General features: G+C 38.6%; 1 long non-coding RNA gene across 1 annotated transcript; it reads left to right on the top strand.

Annotated features, from left to right (window-relative positions):
* The first annotated feature begins 265 nt into the window (after positions 1-265).
* On the top strand, positions 266-2,725 carry LOC106936342 (uncharacterized). Its single transcript, XR_001422112.1, has 2 exons — positions 266-729; positions 818-2,725. It is a non-coding gene; the product is annotated as an uncharacterized LOC106936342 (long non-coding RNA).
* The last annotated feature ends 2,028 nt before the right edge of the window (positions 2,726-4,753 follow it).

Raw genomic sequence — 4,753 nt, 5'->3', positions numbered from 1 at the left:
GGAGCTGAAAACAGAACTGAGGAGGTAAAATCTCATTATCTGACATTTATTTTGTGGAAAAATGTAAAAAAAAAATTTAGGTTGCCCGCAAACATTAACTTGTTCAAGGAAGCATAATAGTTCACATTTATTAGAAACAGATTAGAAATAGAAATCAAACTTATTCAAAAAGTCTGTAATCTTGGATCTTTTCAAATCAAGACTTTATCTCAATAATTTTATTTCCATATTTAATTTTAGGTGTTTTATGGTTATCTCACCTGGTCGGTACAAACCGGGGCGTGAACATCTGAAGTGTTTCTCGCAGCCAGCAGTCACTCTGAACTCACCTGGAGGGAAAAGGCTGAACCAAATCCAATTAGCTGCACAAAGTTAGCACAACTGACAGACATGAGTCATGTTTGATTTGGGGAGAAGGGGAGGAAGTACCAGCATTCTTACAAAATAAGAGCCCACATTTTACCTTAAGTGAAGCTTTATTTTGAAGAGTTATGCTGGGTTTTGTTTTATTTTGTAATTGTTCCTCATTCTGTCCGGTTCCTGCAGATCTTCATAAAGAAAGCAGAGTGAAGCTCCGCCTCCTGAGCTCACCTGATCGCAGAGCGGCGCCCCCGTGTGGCCGCTGCGGAGCCGTTCAGCTCAGAGACTGAAACCCTTCGAACAGGCGGCACCGGCTGGTTTCCACGGCAACGCGGACCAACCAGAGTTCTGTATTTATGTGTACATACGGTAAGATAAATGTGAAAACACTGGAAGTCGGAGTGCCGAGCCGCCTCCGATGATCGATCTGCTGCTTCGACACACTTCCTGTCTGCAGACACACCCCTTCCTGTCGTCACACACCACCTTCACACACACTCACGGGCGTGTGTGTGTGTGTGTGTGTGTGTCAGCCGCTGCGGGTCCTCCCTCCGTCGGTTAACGAGTTGCCTTAACGAGGACAGAGCAGACTGCGTCCATGTAGCGTCCGTCCTGCTGAAACTACTGAAGGCGTTTGGAGTTCGACCTGAGGCCTTCTCGCCACAGCGCCCTTTGTTTACTGCGCCGCCTGGAAACTTTCTGTTTTCCGTAGAGAGACTGTTTTCCATCCAGACGTTGTCTTCCAGAGAGGGACCAGCCTGCGGGCTCGGAGCAGAGGAAGTTTGGATAAATGGTTCCCGTTCTGTCGTTCCTTCACATCAGCTGTAGGTGCCTTCTGATGTAAATAGTCCCGAAACACGGGTCGCTCTTCCCGACCACATTTTACTCCCTTTAGTTTGGATTTTAGATGTGGAGGAACAGCAGATTTTCTCTTCTGATCAAAAATGCCAAGAAGTTTTTCTACGCCACGTCACACCGGCTCTGCAGCCGTCCTCCATCACAGCAGCACGTCAAAAATGTTTCAGCTGTGCATACAAGCATCAACATTAGCATGCTAATGCTAACCCCTCAGGTCCAGTGTTCTATATGGATGACGGCCATTTTTCAAGATGGTTGCCTTTTTTTTTTTTAACTAATATTTGGAATAAAATGTTCCTCATTTCCATGAATTGGAGGAACTTTGTGTCTCCATAAAACTTTAAAGTGATAAAAAGCAGCAGAATCAGAAACTGAGGATTTTGCTGTTGGCGAGAGACGGACCACTTAACGGTTAGCGTTAGCTTCATTAATTTTTTTAACGTATTGAACAGTTTAGCGTTAGCATAACTAAGATTCTCCTTTAGTTAGTGGCTGGTGAACCATACATAGCTTAACTGGTTAGCGGTGGATAATAATTCCTGCCAACTTTAGTGGAAACATGTATTCTACATTAAAACCCTGGTGGCCATTTTGAAAAATGTCCACCAGAAAAAGAACAAGATCAAGAAAATATAAATAATTTGTATGGTTGAAAATATTTAGGCTTTAATTTGACACCAAACACATTCATCTAATTGGAGATTTTTGTGCAGAACTAAAAATTTATTTTCCATTACAATGGCAGCCATCTTGAAAAATCAAAAACTTACCTATAATTATGATTTCTATGACTTCTGTATAATTTGACACCAAAAGCATTACACTTCGGCAAACTTAGGGCCACAGTATATTTTCCTTGACCACCATGGCGGCCATTTTGAGTGTTTCAGAGACTAATGCTTTTTTTGGGGGAACATTTGTGTCATGTTTGGTTCTTGTATCCGCACGTGAAAGATTTTGCTGAAACGTTAGATCTGCTGGTCAAAACTTCCTGCTGTGACGTTCTGCTTTCATTTCGAAGCTTTTTACAATCAAACCCTTCAGATTCACCGTGTCGGATTGGACGGGTTTCACAAACACTGCAGTAGAAAGGGTTAGATAAAGATTTTCACAATCATTTTTCTAATTTGAGCTCCTGAGTAACAAAGTTTTCAGTAAGGTTTTTCAGAAAAGCTAAAAACAAGCTGGTTTGGTGAAACAAGGAAGGAGATCCAATCAGATCAGTGATTTTTCCCATCAGATCCATTGGACCACTTTGTTAAAGAAAACCAGGAAAATGACCTCAGGGAACAATTTATCTGGACTTTTCCTCCGCTCAGACGGAGCTCCGGTCTCTCTGCCCAGACTCACTGAACATAACTTGAGTTTTATTTCGTTTCCTCTTTGATGCACTGGATTGCATTACTGTCATCTTGTTTGTGTCTTTTGTACCCTTTAGATAAACTATTTAAATGAGCTTCTATCCAATCTGTGGATTGTAATAAAGAGAGAAAATGAAATAATTTCAGCCTCTTTGTCGTTTTTTACAGTGTAGCACATTTTCACGTTGGCCTTCAACAAATCCAAAATGGCCGCCGATAGGTCATCAGTTTCCGCTCAAAGCTCTGCTAACATGGGCTTCATCAGACTGCAAAGATGTAGGAAAGTACCCTGGTGCCAGTTAATCTAATAGCATTTTAGCTCATTTTGATATGAAAGCTAAACTTAGCATTCAGTGACAGAATTAAGTTAATATTAGTATTTTAGGTGTCAAAATAAAAACACTCAGCAAAATATTTTGTGCATGCTAAAAATTTAACTTCAAACTAGACATTTTAAAGCTAGATATTTATCTTGCTAACTAAATATTTAGTTTTAAACTTACATTTATAAATAGTAATAAGAAAAAGTAATATTCTCTCAGTGAAAATGACTTTTTCCTCTTAAAACAGGCTAAATAATCCAAATTACCGCTGTTATTTTTGACAGTGTCCTGAGGGTGATTAAAGTTTTGCACTTCTTCTGAACAGCTTGTAAAAGTTTGTATTTGAAAACTTTTGCTGACTGAAGATTTAAAGTTTGACAGTAACGGATTTTACTGTTATTAATAAACTGGTTTACATTGCATTACAGTCAAACTAGACATTTAGCTGGTTTATTCAATATTCGATATATGAAAGAGAGGTTGCTCTAGAACAATTACAACTAAGACAACAGCGACCCCATGCGGTCAGATGTTGAGTTACATCTGGATTTGCGTCATGATGAGACATGATGGGGTCACAGGTCACATGACGGCGGTTGCAGCTCCACTTAAAGGATCAGGAAAATCTGGGATAAAACACCTGAAAGTCTGAGTTCAGATCCAAACCCAAAACAAATGAAACGCAGCTTTAATCTGACAAACAGAAGGAATGAACCGGATGTTTATTCTGCTTTTCTCTAGAATAAACCAGATAATATGACCTCAGGATAATAGAAATACATCATGACCTGTTAGAATAAAAAAATAGTTGCAGCCATGCAGGTTGTTAAATAAAAAATAATTAATTTCTATCTGAGCTGCTCCTGTTCTGCTCCAAACTAAACTTAAAGTTTAATTGAACAAAAACATAAATCCAGGTTATTAATCCAGTTGGCTTCTAGTCAACTCATCAAGAACACTGATGTCTTATTAATTTGCTCTTTTTAATGGTGTCTTTTGATCATGAGTCTCCAGCATCATGACTAACAAAATAAGCTCATTTAAAATTTATTTTTGTTTTATTTTATTTGTCTATTTGTGTATTAGATTTGTTGTGGATCAGAACCAGCCAGTTCTGATCCAAACTCTGAGATGTGTTATTTTAATTTTTATCTCAGAGTTTCTGTGTTCCTTCAGTCAACCAAATACTTTTAATTATGCATGTTTGTTTTTATCACAGACATAGTTGTTTAAATTCAGGAAGATCATAAAAGCATAATAATAATGTCACATGTTCTAAAAGTTGAGGTCTAAATATTCTGCCAACTGAATTAAAAAACAAAGACAAGGAGACATTTTAATTTTAATTCAATTTCTTTTGGCATTTAAAACATAAAAAAAAACATGAAATCTTTGGTTGAGAGATACAAAAACTGTTTTTTATTTTTATTTCTTAGTGAATGTTGCATTTATAACTTCAAATGTTGGCGGCAGGTATGGCTGACCTCCAGAACATTTTTAAAAATCATTTTAATATAAAGTGCCTGGAAGTTCTGAAGGAATTAACCAAATAATGCTGATGTGAGAACTGAAGGGATTTTACTACGGAGAGAGAGGAGGGTCATTTTCTGAGGTCTGAGGTTTCAACGGGTTTCTGTGCATATTTGGTCATATTTTCTAATATTTGATGGTTCTCCAGTAAGCAGTGACTGGCTTATGATGAGACACAATGTTACTGTAAGCAGAGGTTCCCAAACTGTGGGGCGCACCCCCTAGGGGGGGCGCAGGAAGCCGTCTGGATGAAACAAAACAAAACAAAAAAACATGAACACTGTATGCGCTGGGTTTTTACCTTAGAATGGCCAACTCTCT

Source organism: Poecilia latipinna, unplaced genomic scaffold (genome assembly GCF_001443285.1).
Source record: "Poecilia latipinna isolate Pla-1442-1.1 unplaced genomic scaffold, P_latipinna-1.0 Scaffold2121, whole genome shotgun sequence".
Classification (NCBI taxonomy): Eukaryota; Metazoa; Chordata; class Actinopteri; order Cyprinodontiformes; family Poeciliidae; genus Poecilia; species Poecilia latipinna.
The sequence above is the reverse complement of the archived record's forward strand: the minus strand, read 5'-3'. Positions and strand labels throughout refer to the sequence as shown.